Raw genomic sequence first — 21,481 nt, forward strand, 5'->3', positions numbered from 1 at the left:
GCAAAACAAATTTATTCTTGGTGAAATGGGCCAGATTGACAAACCTTGTGTGACTGACAACTGCTCTGTTATTCCTACAGAACGTGTGACACGGGGAAGGCTCTCCTATACTGGTGAAACATGTCCTGTGACACAGGAGACAACAATAATTATCTTTTTTTTTATTTAAATACAAAAATGCAGTGGTCCTTGTCTCTTCTCTCAATGGCTTCTCCAGCATCCCTGTCCCCTCATCTTGGGAACACACGTCTGTGCATAGCGAGAAATGAACACAAAGCAGAAAACACACAGAAAATTGGCCTGGGTCACTATACAAGGAGGTTTCCTGCTGTCCCATGGAAAAGGGGGAAGGGACAGTGACTCACTGGAGTGTGTGGATGTATTTCCAGGGGGAGAGACAGAACCACACAAAGACTAGCAATGAGACCCCCTAGTGCAGTCATGGCTTCCCTGAGAGCCAAGTCCTTGAGCTGTTAATGATTTTCAAGTAATAAAAGTGGTTTTCACCTCACAATAGAGATGTGAATCTTTAGACTCTCTTGAATCCCCAAACCATCTGGTATTTGGATTTGTTTTAATCACTCTTCTCTTTGCACCAGTGAATTGGGTTTCAAAGAGTTGTGTAGCTCTTTGTAAACGCCGGTTGCAAAATAATCACAACAAAAAAGAGGAATATTGAAACTTTCAATTCAGCTCATGCTCCTAGGCAATGCTGGGCTGCCTTCCCAGGGCTTTGCAATCTTCAGATCTCTTTGGCCATAGTCCGTGAGGAAATGAGAGAAGCAACCTTTCATTTTGAAGCAACCCCCCAGACACTTTTGCAGGCACCTGCAATGACCTCCAGTTACCCAACCCTCTCCAGCAGCACAGGCCAAGAAAACAAGTGCAGGGCTGGGAACAGAGTGTGCTGCTTCACAGCATCCCTTTTGTACTCTAGTCTCATCATTTTTCATTTTAAATATCTTCCTACATACGCCTGAAGGTTGTGGATCTCTTTGTAACAAAAAGTGTAGATCAATCTGCAGGTAGAGGTCTAATTTTCAGCATTGTCACTGAGTTCCCGGGGAGCCTGGAAGCACTTGAGAAAATCAGGTAGCAGTGTGGCACCCTGTATCTTTCTCCTAAAGGCAAGAGCATTGTATGATGTGAAATGGAAGGATTTCTTTTCCTCTTCACATGGCTTGACTGTGCAATACCTCATTCACTTGTTGTTGATGCTAAAATGGTACTTGACTCCATGGATCCTATTGGATCTTTGTGAATACATTAATAGGTTGTCATGGTTGCTGGTTGATTTGGTTGGAACAAATAAAATCACAGACTGGCAATAGGTTTGAAGAAAAGAATACTTGGGGAATCAGAAAGTGTTTCAAACTCTTGTGCCCACAGGAAAAACAAGGCTGGGCTAGACAGGCTTTCATGTGAGAGAGTAGATCCACAGGACGTGGCTTTATCCTTCATGTTCAGCCCCTTTGGGCTCTCTTGCCTTCTGCAATAGCATTAGATTCACATCACAAGGTCTTGTGAGGCTTTGCACCTTTGAGCTCCTCAGCTGAAAAGAGCCATGTATGTGTGGACATAATTGTATCTTACTGAGGAATGCTGCTGTAATAAACAGCCTCTATTACTAACTGTCCAGCTGTAATATTTGTGTTTATGTCAGCACTTAAAAATCATTGATCTGCAATAAGCTCAATGTGGGGAAAAGAATCTGATCTAGAGGTCAGAGAACAGAAATTCAATTTTTCCTTATCAGGCTGGAGAGCTCAGCCAGGCAATGTGGGATTGCACAAAGCTCTGCTGCTGCTCCCTTCCCTGCTGCTAGAGCAGTGCTCAGGGAGATGACCCAAGACCAAAGCTGCTTGCAGCAGCAGTCTGGCTAATCATCATTCCTCTGCTTGGGCTGCCAGGTTGCAGGTGACCACCCACGGTGGTGTTTGCTGCTGTGCCAGAGCTGCACAGGCACTTCCCAAAGGCAGAGCCTCCCCACAGCCCTGCGTGTGGCAGCAGCAGGGTGAGCTCTGTGGGTATCTGCTAACAGGTTTTGCTCCTCACAGTGCCTTTGAACTAGAAACTGCCTCACTTGTTTTCTCTGGGAGCAGGAGGGTTGCTGAACAATGGGTGTTAGCCTGCCCTGGGCACACACAGTGAACACACAGCAGTGTAAATCTCTGCTCTGCAGCACCCCCGTGGAGGATGTTGCACACTTTTAGCCCCTGAGTGTGTCTGTCCCCAAAGGCAGACCCATTATCTTAAGAGAAACCTGAGAATGTCCTCCTCAAGCAGCTCCTGATGTGTTCCCTTGCTCACGAGTAGCAGTCACCATCCTGCTCCATCCAAACAATTCTCCTTTCTCCCACCTCCTGCAAGGCAGATTCCCTGATTGACTTCCTTCAGTGAGGGCTCAGGAATCTGGTCCTTAACTTGCCAAGCATCTCAACAGTCCACTCAGTGTCTGTGCCCCCTATCCCAGAAAGGATCTGGGACCACCCATGGTATTCCCCACCCACCCTCTATGTCCCTTTTTTCCCTCACTTTCCCCATTCTTGTTCTTGAAGGCATTAAAGGAAGGGACACCATCTCCAGGCAACTGGGCACTTTGGAAATAGGAATACTGGAGTACAGCATGCTCCTCCCAGCTGATCTTCCTGGTCTATGCCTTGCCTCCTCCCTCCTCCATGGGCTGCAGGGAGTTTGCACCAGCCCTCAGATGGAGAGGGACAGAGCAGGAGGCTGGAACTGCCCCACTGGCTCTGTGGGAGATTCAAGGTTGCTCAAGGATGAGCAAATCTGCACTTAGAGGTCAAGGAACCTGCAATTCCTCTCTGAGTCTCCACTGGCTGGTTAAATGGGATGAGAAGTTAGTCCTAAGTCATTATAGAGAAACTGCAGGAAAAAAATTAGAAATTAGACTGGTCTTGCCCTTTCCAAGCACAAGGATGTGGGAGAAGGAGGGGTGATGCAAGGGAAAGGGCTGGTGATGGGAAACAGGGCTCGTGGAGGGTGCCAGGGTTGGTTTCTGTGCTAAACCACAGTGAAACAGCACAATACCATCACCTGCCAGCTCCTTCCTTTAATCCTTCTGAGCCTGCAATCCATAGCTGGGGACTTGTCTCTACCATCTAGGGCACCTGGCAGCCCACAGCTCTGCTCCCTAGAAGAGAGATTTGTGATCAGATTAAAGCCCATTTCATGTTCCCCTGCTCAGGTCCTTGTCGGCTCCCTGCTCCCCCTGATGTTTACACAGGATGCCTGATTCATTTCCACATGAAGAGCTGACATTTCCCTCTCAAACCCAGTGCAGGGGTCACGGGTTGCTGTGTTGAAGGGAAAAACTACAATGAAGAGATTTTTCTAATCACTGCATCAGATTACAAAGGAATGTAAATCACTGAACAGTGTTTTTTGTTAGAAGCAGAGCAAGGTTACTTCAGGTAGTCCTCAGGAGCATTTGGATATCTCACATGATACACCCACGTGCAGAAGCTCACACGAGTTCACACGAACTCAGTTGTTGCTGGAATCCTTAGGAGAAGTTAACCATGGCATGGGAAGGAAGGTGCTCTGATATTGAGAAGTGCCTTCACCCCGTGCTGCACCCCAGAGCTGCCACTTCATCCCCACAGGGTCATTTTTTGCTCTGTGTCCCTCTCTGACATCTGATAAACTGGGGTAATATCCACTCTTGGCAATGGACAAGTAGGTATGTTAAACATACAGCAATGAGAGAAGGCCTAGAAGAAGAAAAAGCAGATATGGGACATACAGCCACCAGCTGGGACCAGATTTATAATACAATAATATAATTATTCACAGAAATGTCACTATGGGCTTGCAAAATCATCAGCAGAGAAGCTGTGGCTGCCCCATCCCTGGAAGTGTTTGAGGTCAGGTTGGATGGAGCTCTGAGCAGCCTGGCCTGGTGGAAGGTGTCCCTGCCCATGGCAGGAAGGCTGAAACTTTAACATTCCTCTCCAATCCAAAGCATTCTGTGATTCTATGATTTAACCTCAATTTTGTCCTCTCCCCCTAATGAAACTGAGGTTGTTCAAGGGAAGATGGGGAGGAAACCAATAAAAGAATATAGCAAAGTTGTTTCTCTTTTGTGACAAAAGTTGGAGATGGTGTAAAAGAGGGTAGATGTTGTCCTGTCCTGATGTTAGAAGTGTCAGGCACTGCCTGCAATGCTTTTGCAATAAAGTTTGTGAATATATTTTGTATTTCTCACTCTTTCCTGTGATTTTTGGAGAACCTTCTGTGAGCCACCTGCTAAGGTCCTGCTTCAGAAAAAGTATGACAAAAATGGAGAGCAGTTAAATGTGACTTGAGCCCCACTGAAATGCTCTGGAGGGGTCTCCATGCAGCCCTGCTCCAGCCCTTTTTTGCCTTGAATGCAGAGGCAGTGAAGAGGAGGGGAGGACAGATGGGAGCTACCTCTCTGGCAGCCAGCAAACTGCCACCCAAATCAAGCAGCAGAGTCAAGGGAAAAAAAAAAAAAAATAATAATAGAAAAAAAAGGCAGGAGCCCATAATCATTTTATGATTCTAATTTAACTTTTATGAACATGTTTTGAGCTCCCCTAGTCAGACTCTGGTATTGATCTTTTCAGTATTGTTAACTCATAACCAGACCATATTTGAAGACATAAACTTTAAGAGGGATAATAAAGAAGAGCCAGACTGCACCAGCTTTATTCTTCTCAGCACAGGGACTGGGAGCTGTAAATCCTGCTGGAATCAGTGAAATTATGCAAGTGGAGATGAACTCCTGGCTGTGTCAATTTTTTAGATATTGGGCACCAATGACATCAGTCTTTATTTCTACTTCAAAGTGGAACTGTCTTGGGATATAAAGCAGTAGGAGAGTAAGAAGCTAAACAAAGAAAAAGAGCACTGACTTCTCTGTCTCTGTGAGCTTTTGAGAGATGGGCCAAATTGCATCATTTTGGCCCATCTCTGGACCAGCTGCAGAGTCTCCCAAAGTAATTAATTTCTTAGATTCAGGTCTTTCCTTCCAACTCCATTGAAGATTTGAGCTAAGCAGGAATATTTAGATCTTGCAAATGCTTTAAGGGTGAGCTGCCCTGAGCTCTAGCACAGGGTGATGGATCTCCTGGCTTTGCTGTACTGCATGTCTGCTTGTGTTTTAGGTCAGGGGCATTTGTGTAGCTGGCTCCCTGCTTCTGACTGATAACATGAAAAGCCTTAATAACAATGTTAATGGGCTTTTTTTCTCTCCATGGTAACAGTACAAGAAGGACAATTTTCCAGCCTCTGTCTGATTCTTGGAAAAAAAAGGAACAAGAAAATATGAGACATATAAATAAACATGTGATTTTTTTTTTCTTTATTAAATTAATCCCAGTCTAATGAAGTGAGGGCAGGGTGAGGAGGAGCACTGCTTTCCACCCTGCTTATACAAGATGTGAAAGGTGTTCTCAGTTTGTAGCAGGCTGAAAAAACTGGAGGTGTGACTTACACAATTCCTCTGAGGCCTGAAATGGTCTTCAAATTTAGAACAGCAAACAGGAAAGATTAAGTGTGAAGCTGCAGGTGCTTGCTGCCAGACTGAGTGGTCCTTGTGAGACCTTACCCAGCCACAAGCCACAGGGAATGGCACACTGAACCTCACAGGCTCAAGGTGATGCTGATATCTCAGGAGCTCAGTGATGCTTTTTGTTAAAAACCATCCACAGCTCTCAGTTCTCAGTTCTGAACAATGCCCTGAAACAGGTGAGTTGTTATAACTTCAGGTCTTGTTGCTAACACTTGAAATAGAACAACTCTCTTCCTGCTCAGCATCTCCAATCCCCTCGACACCCTGCAGCTCCCCAAGCTTGCCAAGGCTGGAACACATCCCACAGCCCTAATTCTGCATTTTCCAGGACTCACACCACCCAGCATCTCCATGCTGTCTCATGCTAGCCGGAATTAAAACACAAAGGAGATCTTAAAAAAAAAAAAATTAAAAGGCTGTGGGTGGGGCGTGTCCTGCCAACAACTTGGAGGGAGCTCAGCAAAGAGCAGCTGGAATGATCAGGGTACTCAAGGCAGTGACTTTGGAGGAAAGATTAACTTTGCTAAAAATAGCCCACGTGGATAACCAATGACTAGCAGGGTCTGTGATAAAAGTCCCTGTGTATCAAGGGGTATAAATAATCAAGGATGGAATTAAAGTATTTAGAGGGCACAGAGGGCAACTACCCAAGTGCACTGCTAGGAGTGATGATATTAAATAAGGAAAGTAGGGGAAACAAAATAGGGACATCATCTTCTCTCTCCCTAAATGAACTCTGTTTAACCAGGTCTTGAACTAAAGCACACTACAGTCCCTGGAAATTTCCCTCCAGCACAGCAGTGCCCCCTGCAAGAAGGTGACAATTCTAATTTACAATTAGAATTGTAATTACAGGGATTTCTTTAGAGGCACACGGAACCCAGACTGGGCATCCCTCTTTTTCTCTCAGTGGCCTGTCTGCCCTGCAAAACTGACATATCTGTATGGAGCCAGACCTTGGTCTCTTTATCCAGAAGCAGCAGCTCACTGCAGCTGGCAGAGTCATAGCAAGCAGGGTTCACCAGGGGAGATTATTCTGACCCAGTGTGAGATACACAGTCCTTCCATGCTGTTTCTATTCCTTGGGTAAGAGAGGTACAAATCACTGAACAGAGTCCACACTGCCTTTGCTGCTGGTCTTGTCTCTGTGTGTCCTTAGAGTTACCATGGTACCAGCACAAATCACCACTACATGCTCCAGATTTGGCTCACAGACAGGGAGAGTCCTGCTCATCCCTTCCTCACTCCTTGCTGCCCATCCTTAGGCCCCCCTTCTCTCTGGGGTGCATCCACACATTTCTGTGCCAGGAAATGCCCTCTTGAACTGAGATCCATTCTGCAGTCTGCTTTCACTGTTGGGGTGTTAGCAGACAATATGTTACATATGTCATATATGTTGAGAAAGTCACAGTAAGTTATTCTGTCCTTTCAGAGCCTCTGTACCTACGCAAACAGAGTAGCTAAGCTGAATTTTCACTTTCTAAGGTTTTAACTGTTGTTGCTCATGACAAAGTAAAGAAACATACTCATCTTTTTTGTGAAGAGCTGTTTGACAAGCCATATCCAGAATAATAAATGGCTCATTGTTGGACTAGCAGGATAAGTCTCATGGAGGATTTACATGGTGCCTCTTAATTCTGGTGCTGCTCAATATTTTCATTAATAACCTGAGTGATAAAATAGAAACATAACTTATTAAATTTACTCCCAAGATTCTATTCAGAGCAAGTAAATTTACTCCAGAGGACAGGCTTAAAATGCAGCAGAGATAAGCAGGGATGGTAAAAAATATAAGAACAAAGTGGCAACAGCTGGTTAAATAACTGCATGGAAGGGGATCTGGAGTGACCACTAAGCAGAAAAAGAGGCAAAAATGTCACACTTCTGAGAAAGGGACGAACCATGCTGAGATACAAACAGCACTAAGGCCTGTGGGAGGCACAAAAACAGCTTTTTTGTTGACTTTTGCCTGGTGCAGGCTCATCTGAGAACTGCAGCCTGTGACAGGCACTGCCTGGATCAGCTGGAGGAGAGCAGGGAACAGCAGGACCTACAGGAAGCAGTGAAGGAATTGGTGCTGTTTGACTCACAGAGGAGAAGATAAAAAGAGAAAAAAAAAAAAAATAAACCCACTGTCCTGTTCAGTACATAAACTGGGGCATGAGCAAGGAGCTGGTGGTACTGAGCGTCCAGCTGGGGTTAAACCACAAGAGAACCCTGCTTGTAGTGACCTTCATCTGTGCTTGAGACCTGCATCTTCAGTTTATAGGGAGGTGACAATGGAGCTCAATCAGGAAATTTTGGGATGCTGTTTTATTTTATTTGCAGTGAGGCAGTATTTATTTTATTTCATCTGACAGCTGTTTTAGACCATTTCACTCTGCTGGAAGCATGATCAGATCTGAAATGTGGGTTGTAAATAGCTGGGAAAACTGCACATTTAAGTCTAATTTTATGTGTCGCATCTTTTATTAATGTTACAACATTTACTGTGTATTTTAAGTCATCATTGATTTTTATTAAAAAAGATATTTCTATTATATGTGCATGCTGCCAGCAAAATAAAATATTATGTTTTTTCCCCCTCAGTATGAATTCTCATTAATCTTCTCTAAGAGCACAAGAAAGTAAGAAGACAACTCTCTCAGTTCAAGGCAGCATCACTGCCTAAGCTCTGTGACTGAGACTTTGTCATGTATTCATTGCACCAGGATGCAGAAGAGCTGCTTAATTGCATCAACCAGCACGTGCAAGGTGGGGGCCAAGGCAACAAAACACTCCCTTGTGACTTATTACATCTGGGGCTGATTAGTGCTGTTAATATATCATTAAGATTCAGAGGAGAGGGATAAAACAGCCAGTAAGGGCACTGAGTTTTCTGAGGTGTGTACAGGCAGCTGAGTAAAGCAGCACAGGAAAATTACTGCATTTTGCACTCAGTCTCCTGGTGCTCTCTTCAGTCAGGCCCTGTTGGAAAACAAAGCTTTTCCAGTAGTAGAGCAGTGCATGCTGCAGAGAACATAGCCCAGCCCAAGAAGCCTCATTCATTAGGGGTTTTATTACCTAGAATAGGTAAAAGAGTAATGAGGACAATAATTTTTGTTTGAGTTTCAGCTAGATCAGGTAATGTTGCTTTGCATTCATTGAAGGCTTGACTTTGACCTTGCATCAACTGAAGAGCAGGCTAAAAAATATCTGGTTTCTTACTGGAGTAGAATGCTGGTAAAACAAACCTCAGACTGTTTTGGTTCTGGGCATTTTGATAACACACCTGCAAGCTTTACTAATAATGAAGCCATGACAGTGGGGTTAATGCAAACATGGCACAAATTTGAATGAGTAAACGCTGTTGCAACTGAAAAGGGTGTATAAGAATGTTCACGATTAAGGAAATTTATATGTAAACTGGATACGGGGTGTATGAAAGATCATATAGAGGTCTTTACAACTCTTTTCTCTAAGAGTCTAGCTCCAGCACTGGGGGACCACTGTGTCATGCCACACCAAGGAGCCTGTGAGCACATGAAAGGCAGAATTGCCTGCTGGCAGGTTTTGTGTGCTGGAGCATTGCTTTGATTTTAATGATAAAAAAAAAAAGGCTCCTTTTCCTCTCATTTATCTTTTACCATGCAGGTGTGCAAAAATCAAAGTGCTAATTTCAGGTACCTGCTCAGACATGTGAGCCTGCACGGGGAGGCCACCTGGCCCACATGCATCCAACCATTTGCAGTCCCAACCAGCTCCCTCAGCATCCCCTCACAGGGAGGGTGATGGCAGCTGAAGGTGCTGGCAGCACCAGGATGGGGCTGCTTGTGTAGGCCTAGCTGGGAACATCAGATCTATGAGAAAACCACCTCCATTTCCCTCTCAGAAAAAACATCTTCGAGAAAGTGGCTCATTTCTGAGCTTACTTTCACCCAAGCACATCTCAGCACTTAGGGAGCATCCATCAAGGAGGGAGAGATGCTGGTCCAGGTGCCATTAAATGCTCCCCAGAAGCAAAGTCCATCCTCCCTGAAAGTTTTAAGGCTTGGTGGCTTTTTAGCCTTTTTCTAGTCCTCACAATTAAGGCCCCCTAATCAGCTGTTCAATACCACAATCAGCCCCAGCAATCAGCCTCCTGCCTCTGCCACTGATGAATGCCTGGAAGGGACCTCAGAGTCAAGAGACTAATTGACCTCTTTGTTAAAAAAAAACAACACAACAACAACAGGAGAGGGTGGAAGTGAGTTTATTCCCCCAGGCTTGGGGAGCCCAGGAAGAAGGCTGGTTCTTTGCTGATGCCTTCACAGCTGGTCTGAATTTGCCAGCAGCTCTGTATTTGTTGTGAACAAAAGCTCATGTCACCCAAGAGACTGATCTGATCTAGCTCTGCATGAGCCTGAAATCAGGAGCATGGTTGTTATCATAGGTTATCACATGTGTTACTGAACTATATCAAAATTAGTATCAGAACTCTCTCTCCATTCAACTTTTTTTTAGAGGAACCATCTCAATGGACAGCACTTGCTTCCTGTCTGGTAGTTTAGGTAGAAATAAATCTAGGATTACTGAGCTCCTGTTAAATTATTTATTGTAGGTATTTTCATGGTCCTTAAAGTCCAATCTGTGACCTGGGTCACTGCTTTGTATCCAAAAGAGAAGGCAACATGCAGTGAAGACATTTTGCATATGAATCACACCATCTTCCCCAGTTTAATCTTCATTTTACCTACTCTCAACACACCCAGCTCAGTGCTGCTGATTTCTTTGCCCAAGGCTCCATGACAGAGGTGGATGAGAAGTGGCTGAGAGGCAGAGGGGCCATGCTCCTGCTGTATTTCTTCCAGACCATGGCTGGAAATTGGCAGTGTTCCTGCCTGAGAAATCATCTCCACCTCAGAACTCACCTTTGAAAAGGAAAGGTTTGTTCTCATGTTTCAGATGCATCACTCAGTTTGTTTATTGACCCATTAATTATGGTCTGTGTCTTTCAGTGGTCAGGGCAGAGCAGCAAACTGGGATTACAGCTCCAGTGTGACTCTTAAGAGACAGAATTAGCAAAGCTATTCAGCCCAGTCTCTGTAACAAGGTTATAATGTAAAGCACTAAACAATTAGCTGGGAGATTTACCTCCCTGTCTTAAAAGCATTTTTATTACTTAATCAATCACAAGCAATTTATAAACAAGGCTGAAATTTTACATGGAGCCATAAGCCTGTCTTATTTGCTTCCACAACAAAGCAGGAAAAACAGACCTGAAGTTTCAAAAGACATTTGATCAATTAAAAATAAAAAAGAAAGGCAAAACTATCTCAAAAGAAGATAAATTATTTTTCAAAGGGAGGCAGGACTTCAGCGGAGGCTGGAGGTAAGAAAGTCCATCTGTCTGTCTATTTGCTAGACTGTAACATCATCCATAAGTAGCTTGAAGTAGTAGTAGACTTGGAAAGTGAAAATGTGAATTGTTTGGGGCAGATACTTTGTTTGTCTGTGCATGCCCTCCTCAAGCTGGATTGCAGCCACCGAGTGCAATTGCAAAATAAATGTATTGAGAGTGCTGAATCAGCAATATCACATGTGCTCCAGGTGCCCTTTTTGCTTTCAGAGCTTCTGACTCAGTGCCAGGACGGGGCTGCATTAAGAACCTGTTAGGTAGAGACAAGATACCTGACACCTCTGAGGAGAGCTTCTCCAAGCCACAGGAGTGCTCAACTCCCCCCCATTTTCTCTTTTGATTTGCCTTGTCCTTAGGATGGGTTACTGGCAGTAACTCACAGGAAGGATTTGTGCAGACAGAGCAGCTGGCCATGGGCTGCACCACAAACAAAGGTGCACAAAATGCCCCAGTCTGAGTCCTTCCTCAGCCACTGAGGCTGCTTTGCATCCTTACACCACAGCTCTCCAGCATAACTGGTTGGACCAGTTAGATTTCCATGCTGGGCCTTGGGATAGCTGCCTTGATAGAGATGGAATCAGCACTTGCTGGCTGAGTGTGTTTTAGCTGGTCTGGCAGCAGTCCCAGCCGTGCCAGCCCTGTACCTCTGACATTCAGAGCCTCAGCAATAGTGCTGACTTCTGCGAAACTGGGGCACCGGCACAGACATCAAAGTCCCTCTTTGGAGAGAGCTACTGAGGAGCTCTGTGCTGCACTACCTGCAAGAGCTACACTGCAGGCTAAATTCACCTGGCTTGTGGTGATCTAATTCTTCCAGCATCAGCTTTTTACTGGCTCTGACTGCTCTGGTCTTACAGCTCCCAGTCCTGATTCTTCTGCCATTTCCCACCCCACCTGCTGGCTCTTGATTTATGCCCTTGCAGAGCAGAAACACATTGATTTGATTCAGAGAAGTGTTACCTTCTGTATGTCACTTATGTCCTTACTTCTAGTAACTACCCAAGATGCAGATGGATGGAAAAGCAGCCAGTTTCTGATGGGTGATTTTAGGGGAATAAATGGAGGGAATGCTCTTGTGTTTGTGGGGAGCACAACACAGTGTGGGAATTCCAAGGCAGGTTCACCCAATCCCACTCCACCACATCTGCAGCTGAGGAGAAACAGAAATCTGTGCTGCTCCCCATCCCAGGACAGCAACATGCTGCTGAGGGAAACAACACTTTTCCTCTTCCCAAAGACAGTGACAGGACCTTGAAATGCCCTGGCAGACACTCACTTGGGCCTTTCACTCCTTCAAGAGAACCCTGGAACCACCCATCCACCTAAGACCTTGCTTGTGTGGCTGATGACAACATGAAGCAGCTCAGGGAGGCCCTTTGGACTTTACAGGTTTTCTCAAACTGTCTGCCCCATGTTCAGGAGGCAGCAGCAATTCTCCACAGCTCCACAGTGACAGGAGGGAAAAGCTGCCTGGATGAATAGCCCTGTTTCCAAGTTATTCTTGACTGAGATTTCCTCTCCCTGAGCCAGGTGGGAGTCTCCTGTGTTGGGCAGGCTCTTTGCAGTCTCAGCTCATCCATGGGCAGGTCTGTGGCTGAGCCCCCAGGAGCCCTGGGTGACAGCAGGGAGAGCTGTGTGGTGGCATCACAAGTGGGTCTCACATTTCAAGGCCTGGTAGGAACAAATGTGTCATCACATTGTTCAGTGATTTAACAGCTCTGAGTGTTTTTGACAAATAGGGGCTTCCTGGCTTCAATTTGTGCTCTTTTGTGGCTGATAAAGAAAGTCAGATGCTCACTAGTTTAGGACTTGCATAGCTGAATCCCAGCTTTTGCCCAGAGAGATGGGAAGAGTCAGAGTCAGAAACTGTCTTTGGGGTACAGTCAGAAACCTTTGGGGTACAGATTCCAGCCCCACCCTGAGATGCAAGAATGTATTTAACAAGAGAAATATCTGTCATAAAAATATTGAAAAATATTTTAAATTTAAGAGGTGAGGAATTGTTGTCCGAACTGATTTTTTTCCACCATGGCAGTCACAAACAATACCTGCACGTTGTTCCTTATCATGGAATTATCACTGGATGATTTAATGTCCTGGCCCACCACACTTGCCTGAAATAAATACTTCTAACTGGCAATGAAAATGCAGGTTAATTTTCATTGCATCCTGGCACTTATTATCAACATTATTTATTATTGATCAAGTACTGACAAATGCTTTCTATGTTCTACAGCCATAAGGAGATAAAGCCCCTGTTCCATTAAATATACACACAGTGTTTAACCAAAGGCCACTGAGAATCCCACTAAAGTCAATACCCATTTATCTTCTCAGGGGAGTTTCCACAGACAGAATAACTTGGACATGTGAAATTCTCCTGTTGAAGCCTAGATACAATGTGCTCTGAAGGAGACTGTCCCCGAAACTGTGCTCCATCACAGATTTCCTCCTCTAGGAAGGTATGCTGGGATTTAACACAGAGAGGCAGGAAAAAGCAGGTGATGTGTAGCAACACCCATGTTCTGATAAATACTCTGGGAAACAACAGCACCTTGGCATCCAAGCAATCTAAATAACATGTTTTATTGCTACAAAAAGCTCTGGCTGCCCATGTCAAAGAGAGAAATGTGGATGTTGTTTCACTGGACTCACTGAAGAGCTCTGGCCCATTCCTATTCCAGAGCACCCAGTAACTGATGGGTCCACAGCAGTTGTGGGAGAATGTTCCCTTCTGAGATTTTTCCAAATAAGCATCAGCTAACTAGAAATTTTATTCATAGCCAACACAGATTATTTCATTTCTTTGTAATGCAGAGCTGTTGGTGGTCTAAAAGCAGACTTTCGAGTGAGATTCACGGGGAATGTTCAAATAGGTGCTAAAAAACACTGTAAGATCAAGCTATTATGGCATCTCAGCATTTGTGAGTCCAATTTTTCTGGAGACTGAAAGTGAACTTTACTGTGCTGAGTTTATCACAATACCCAGGAAGATTTTAGGTGGATTTCATTGAAAATTCATGAACCTCTTTGAATTAGCCAACCCATTTCCTACACTATTGCTGCAAAGTCTGGCTGGATCAGCAGAGGTTTCAGGGGCGAATTTTACAATTGTGTGCTGCTTCCAGATTTAGAGATCTTCAACACCTCTTCAGCTTGCAAGGCTTGTGTTTCACTTCTGCAGATGTTTAAAATTGCATGCAGGATCTAAAAAGAAATATTCTGTTTATTTATGTGCACCTGCACTTTGACATTTCATGAACTACTGAATTGAATTTGGTATGGAGAATTTAATATATTTCCACTTTTTTATAGGATAAATGATATTTTGTACTTCACTCTGTTTCTTAAGCCCAGACTGTCTTCTGTAGTGATGCACATCCATCCAGAGTGTTTCAAATTATGAAATTTAAATACATTTACTTGCCATCCCACTTCTGCCATTTTTCTGTGTTGCAGGCCATTGATTAATACAATAAGCCTCATCAACTGCAAATGCAGTACAGCAGTTATTGAGCTAATCTATCTTATTTCTAAGCAGTATTTTATCATGTAATTATTGTAATTATTTTAACAGACAAAAAACTTTAAGTACTGGGAGCTTTCCTCTCCACTCAAGCCAGAAATTAGCAAAAAGAGCTTTTCTCTTGTTTATTTAAGCAGCAGCAGAAGTAGAGGATTTTCAAAAGAAAAAGAGGATATCACAAGTTTTACAGCTTCTGAACAAACATTAGCTTTAAACTGTGGGAGAAGATGACAGAATTGAGGGTTAGTCAGAAGAGCAGTTGCTCCATCTAGGATGGAAATCTCATCTCCAGCTTGTAAGTAGCAAATCTGAGCAGTGAACTTTGCTCTCAACTTCCATGAACAAAATCAGAGGATGTTTTGTGAGAGTGAGGATGAAATCCAGTTCCATGGAAACTATTACATAATAATGGAATCACAGAAGCATTTAGGTTGGAAAAGAACTTTAAGATCACCGGCTTCAACCTTTAACCCAGCAGTGCCAAGCCCACCAGTAAACCATGCCCCTCAGTGCCCCATCCTTTAACTATCTCCTTTGCAAACCATATTTTTATTCTTTAGAACATAGTTTCCTTTATTTGATTTTTTTAAAATAAAAATTCTACATGAAACAGTCCATTTTAGTATTCTCTACTCCTTCTTTTCCCTCAGTTTTCTTTTTCTGATATATTTTTCTTCATGATTGCTTTTTTCCCCCCTGTTTATCACAGAAAATGAGGCTAAAATAGAAGTAAACAATACATATGGAAAGACTTAATTGACCCAAATATTCACATATAGAAGAAAGAAAATGTAGTCAAATGTAGCCAAGCTCAACAGATATTATCAAGAAAAAAATTCATTGTTTCTCTGGGAAGGGATTAAACATTGAATGTAAATAATGTGCACCCTTGGCAAGTGTCTTCATACTTCTGGCCTTACCTCAAACACATCATAAACCAGCACAGCTGTGAAAAGCTCTCCAGGGACATTCAGTTTAATTGCCAAAGCTTTTCTCCTCAATTCGAGCTTTGCAAATGCTGCAAAATGTGTGCCTGAAACCTTTCTGTGCAGCATTAATTCACAGTGCTTGGTGTCACCAGGTACTGAACAGCCTCTTGGCTGCTTCCAGCTCTGTGCTTCCGAGATCCACAATGAGGATTTATTTGGGCTCTGCTTTCTGGGGGCACTGGGCACACAGGCAGGTGTGATGTGGCAGGGCATTGCTCCTCCTCCCTCAGCCCATCTGGGCACACAAATGAGCTTATCCACCAGCCAGAAGAGAAGTTTGTCTTTGCTAAGTGAAGGTGTCCCTGCCCATGGCAGGGGATTGGAAATAAGAGATTTTTGAGGTCCCTTCTGACCCAAACCGTTCAATGACTTTATGATGACAATTCTGTGATCACCCCCTTCCCTGCAGCTGCTTGGCAAATCTTAAATCCCTTCCTAGCAGTTTGATCTTCAGTCAGCTTAATTTCTCTCTTTTTCACTGTTAGCTTCTTCCCAGCTCTCTGGGCAAGGGCAGAGAGCAAAGCAAAGGAACCAGACACTCCAGGATGAACAGCAGAAATACTCAGCAGCTTGCTGCCCTCCCTGACACCTGCTCTCTTGGAGGTGCATTTTACCCCATAAATCATCTCTAAATGGGACAGGCATAGTTGTGCCCACATATTTCTGCCTTTCAATGCCCGCTGCACCTGTAGAAATCGTGCCTTTTATGCCATGGGCTAGTTAGCCCAGCTAGCCAGTGTATCAGGGAGGTCCTGGGTAAGCACACCCCAGGCTCATAAATTAGGTGCCAGCAACTTTGGAAATTGGCCCTTGTCACCTCCAAGCACGTTCCCTTCCACACCATTGCTGCAGAGCTGTTGTGGGATTCACCGGGGCAAGAAGCATTTCTAGGCACTGTCTGAGGCAGCACAAAATGCACATTGCTGCACCTTGCATAGAAACAGAACTTTCAGTGTGCAGGAACTTGCTCTGCCGACTTTGTCGGAGGTGGTTTCTTCTCCCTGCACCCTGCTAGACTCTTTCCTTCAGAGAGCAGAAGATGTGATGTTTCTCAGGGAAGTTCCTGCCTCATCATCTCCAGTTCTTTTCAACATTCATTTTAAAATTAATTTCCTCTCTTCTCCTTGCATCTACTTCTTAATTTGGCTCATACACTGTTATGAGTTTCCTGACTGAAATTTATTCACAACACAATGTCTTTATGACTGTTTTGCCTCATTTCATTCTAAAAAATACTTTGCAATCCAGTTTCTCTAGAAGCCTGGTTACAAAATAACTTTTTGTTTTATGTTATGGGTAAAATCTGCAAGGCTCTTAGATTGCTGCATGCAGGACATTAATTTCAGCTTGTGAACACGTTTTTTTCTGGAATCCTGCAGCTCTATAAGTGGAATTACTTTGATGAGTAAACTGCTAAATCAACACTTGTCTCACTCTCTTTAAAAAATAATTAAATCAAGCCTCCTTCACCTGCCACTGAAACAAACAGAAAACAGACAGATCCCTTGTTGTGACTCAACATTTTCAGCAGCTACCAAGTGCTGTCATTATTACATTTTTCTCTTCTCTGAATAGGTTTAAATTCACATTTTTTGGCAGAAGTAAGAGAGGTAATATTTCCATTTTCTTCCCACTTTCATGTGTTTCTGAGACTTGAAAAGATTTCAGAAACCACAGAAAGGGATGGATTAGCATTGCCAATGGGACAGAGGTGACAGATAAAGCTGGGTCACTGCCTAGCCCCTGTCCACACAGATGGAATAGCACTGCTATCTGGTGGCTGCTCCATGACTCATGGAAAATGCCTTGGTTGTCTCAGGCCTCTATTTGGAGGCCAGGTATACATAGCACAGAGGTTTGCCATACAGCTGATCCCAGAAAAAAAGCCAAGGATTAGCCAGGCTGCCAAGCTTACACTCACTTTGACTGACAGGCCAAAAAAAAAAAAAAAAAAGCAAAGCGCTGTTGAGAAGGGTGAAATGGGGAAAATTGCTGGGGGACAGGGAAAGGTTTGCAAAAAGTTTCCAACATGACAGTTTCCTGATTGTCACCAGATTTTATTCTGCAAAAAATGAAACAGATAATATCAGCATGTCCCACTTGTAACAGTCATGGAATTGAAAGCTGTCATGTTGTTGCTCAAAACAAGCTTTTGAAAGGAAAATGGATGTTTCTTTTTTCTTTTGTTAAAAAAAAATATTGTTTTAAAGACCTGACATCTGAACTTAATGTTTCAATCGTGTTGAAATGTTACATTTTGACCCAAGATCAATGGGGATGTGGGATGTATTCATTTAGTTCTATGATTCTGGTACAGTATTTCCAGTCTTTTCAGTCCTATCTGAGACTGATGACAAAATCAGACTAAAAAAATAAATTATTTTCAAGCAGAGCATCACGATCTCAACCAGATTTTGTCATGAAAGTAATTTGGTAGGAACTGTTCAATTAATTACAATACAGACCATCACTATTGTTTAGGTTTGGGATGTACAGAAAAGATCAGCCGTGGGATCTGGATCCAGAGGCACATCCCCAAGTGGGGCTGCTCCCAGTAAAACAGCCTGTGGCCACCCAACACCTCCATCCCAGCTGAGGATCCAAAATTCTGTATTGATGAGCAAAATATGTGCCACAGAGAGGTCTGGACCCAAGAGCTGGAGTTGTTAATTACAACAGACCCTCGCCTCACCTTGAGCCTGACCGCCAGAACAAACACTGGGATTGGACGAGGTGAAATGAAGTGACAAAATCCATCCTGCAGAGATTGTTCAGGGACTTTCAGGCCCATCTAAGGAAGCCTTGCTTTCTCCTTGACAGTTTAAAGACCAGCCGTGAACAACTGTGGCTGTGACTTGCTGCTCTAAATATAGAATAACACAAATTATCACATGCTGACAGGTTTCAGTTCCAGGGATGAGTCTGCCAGCAAGGCCTTGAAAGCATCTCCACTCGGCTGCCTGCAAGCCCAGCAGATAAACTGGCTGGGAATAACATGGTCAAAGCAGCAGTTTTCTTCTTCCAGCCCATCTCATGCTCTCCCCCATCCCTCTCAAGTTAAACTCGGCCTACATGAGCGCCCTTCTCCTTCTCCTCACAGTGTAGGTGCTTTGTCATTGACATAACTTGCTGGGGGAGAATTACAGTCCTGGAATTAGCACACAATTTTTCTTATAGCAACAGTAATAAATCTGTGCCTGGCACTTTATCATGAATCTGCCCCTGCAGACCCCCAGCCAATGCCTTTTCCTACTTCTCACACAATTAAAGGTGCCAAAGCTTTTTTCCCTCTTAAGTCACACTTGTGACAGTTTCACAAAAACAGTACTACAGAGGGAAAGAGTCAGCATCAGACCACCAAGTTGTGAAATGTAACAATGTTTGGATGTTTGCATTCTGGCGTTTCCTAGAATTAACCTTCTTCATGCAAATTTATTACAGTTTTGAAATAAAAAAAAACTGTTGTGAATAAAAAAAAGGAAAAAAATCACAGCAAGTGTTAGGAAAAAAGTATTCCAACCACTTCAATGCTATTCCTTAAATATTAGTTGTGAGATTCATAATGCAATAATTTGTGGGATTTGTTTTTGGTACAAATTTTACCCATTGGCTGGAATATGCACTTTGTGCTCAGCAAAGGCAGTGTGTCATCACTAAAAAGGACTGTCATTATGATTCAGGAAGGGGTAGGCACATTTAGCTCTCTAAAACACTAGAATTAATCCTTTTCTCCACTTTTCCTGCAAACCTGGTCTAACTGAGATTACCCCTGAAGGAGCACTATCACAAAGTGATAAGTGTGAAAAGTGGGGTCTTCATACTGGAAAACTCACCAAGCAGCAGAGATGAGCAATGAGTTTGTGTTGTCACAGCACTGGGGATGGCACCTGGCTGTGAGAGCAGCTGGAATAAAAAAAGAAACTGAATTGTAGGTGGATGTAGGGGACGAAAAAAAAAAAAAAAGGTGGTGACATAAAGAAGCAACATCTGCAAAACACTCAGATGGCCAGCTGGAATAAAAAAATAAACTGAATTGCAGGTGGATGTAGGGGGCAAAAAAAAAGGTGGTGACATAAAGAAGCAACATCTGCAAAACACTCAGATGGACTCTGACCAAACACACAGTGATCAGGGAAAGAGAACAGGCAAATGCAGGCAGGGTTTTATCCTTCTGGGATGAATTGGTTTGTATTCTTCTCATAAAGTTACTAGGAGTGCTTGGAAAATCCTGGGCTGTTTGTTTTATTATCATGTGTCCCTGGAGATGTAACTGCAAACCCCGAGGGAGCAATTCATACCACCAAAGTCTTATCACCTGTCCAGATAATCATGGAAAAGAGAAAGGGCACTTCAGCCTGCCTGGGATACAAATTACACTCCAGAAGTGCTTATCTGTCTCCGCTGGTTTTGTGGGGGGCCTGGGGCAATCAGGGCAGAGCAAATTGAATCTCCCCAATCCCTGGGGACCACAGGGGAGGGTCATGGCAATGAGCAAGACCTTAAGCCATGGGAGAGCAACAGGACCATGGGCTCTGTTTCTGTGATGGCAAAGGAGCCTCTGCCCAAGTGTGTGCCAGGGCACCCCCAAACCTGTCTGAGGTGTAGGATTCGTGTCTTTGACTCACCACGGCTCACTGACCCCTTCCAGTGTGAAATTACTCAGCCAGCAAACTCACAGCCAGCAGCCTTTTCCTCCAAGTCTCCCACACAGAATGTGGCAAGCCCCAGAGGTTTTTTTTCTCCTCATGGTGTTTCATCTCCTGAGAGAATCAGCATTGCAACAGGGAACGGTTTGTTCCCTTGATCCTCTCCCTGCTGATGCCTCATCCCCTTTACTTCCATGGCTCCATTAATGCCTTGCTTCGAGCACATGAATGCAGGTATTTTGCGAGTCTCCTTTACTCTGGGGACTGGGATAACTTCTTATTCAGGATGGAAAAGGACATAAACAGAATATTTAACAAAATGACTGTAAGCACCAGTTATACCTGAACAAAGAACTGCAAATGGCCCTGTAATGTACTTTATACCTGCTTCTTCTCACAGATTGCGCTACAGGCTATTTACAATTCACATTCCACATACCCCTGCATCTGAAATGTCTTTTTCTCTCACTTACTTGCTGATTAAGTGACAGAGTCTAATCTCAGCACAGCCTCCAAAGCCGCAGCAAACACAAATCTTCCCAGAGATAACTGAAATAGCGGATTTATTTATTCCCATTCTTTGGCAACTCAGTATTTGCATATTAGAGTGGTTATTGGGAGGAGAAAAGTCACAGATGCAAATCTGACATTCAGATGTCAGCTTCTCCATACATAAGGTCAACTCTGATGAGGACACTTGCTAGTCTCCAATTATAGGTCTCCTAATGCGTAAATAACGCTAATGAATGGCATCTGCCATGGAGCACAACTCATAAAGAAGATGTTAATCGAAGCCAACCCATCTGAAATTTGCTCCTCTTGCTGTTTCATGGCCTTTTGATTCTCAGGAGATTAAGATGTTGACTTGAAAGTGGTTTGAATCACTCAGCGCACATAGCTGGGGTCTGCCCAGCCCTCCTGGATCAAAACGTGTCCCCTGTCACCTTCTCCCTCCCTGGGCACCCTTCCCAGCCCAGAGCAGAGTGGCCTAATTTTACAAATTAGGGTGACTCCAGCTCAGGTTCCAGCCCGGGCATAACCACCTGCAATTCAATCCCTGTGGAAAGAAGATCTTGGTCCTTTCCAAAGAGGACACTGGCCGCTGCTGCGAGGACAAGTCCTCTCAGCCCATCTTCAGGAGCTGACAGGGGAGATGAGAGTTCAGTTTAGTGCCTTGGAGAGAGGGCTCTGCCACAGACATTGCTGAGCGTGGCAGAAGTGCCAGTGCTTGACCTCTTGCTGTATTTTCTCAGGCAAATAACCCTGCAGGGCTGAGTGCTTCCGATGGCACAGCCCATGTAGCCCAAGCTAATTGGTGACTCCTTTTTATCACCTCTCCAGTATCATCTGGATAAACTGGCTCTATCACTCTACAGCCCCAGAAAC

Source organism: Passer montanus, unplaced genomic scaffold (assembly GCF_014805655.1).
Source record: "Passer montanus isolate IOZ18808 unplaced genomic scaffold, ASM1480565v1 scaffold5, whole genome shotgun sequence".
Lineage (NCBI taxonomy): Eukaryota > Metazoa > Chordata > Aves > Passeriformes > Passeridae > Passer > Passer montanus.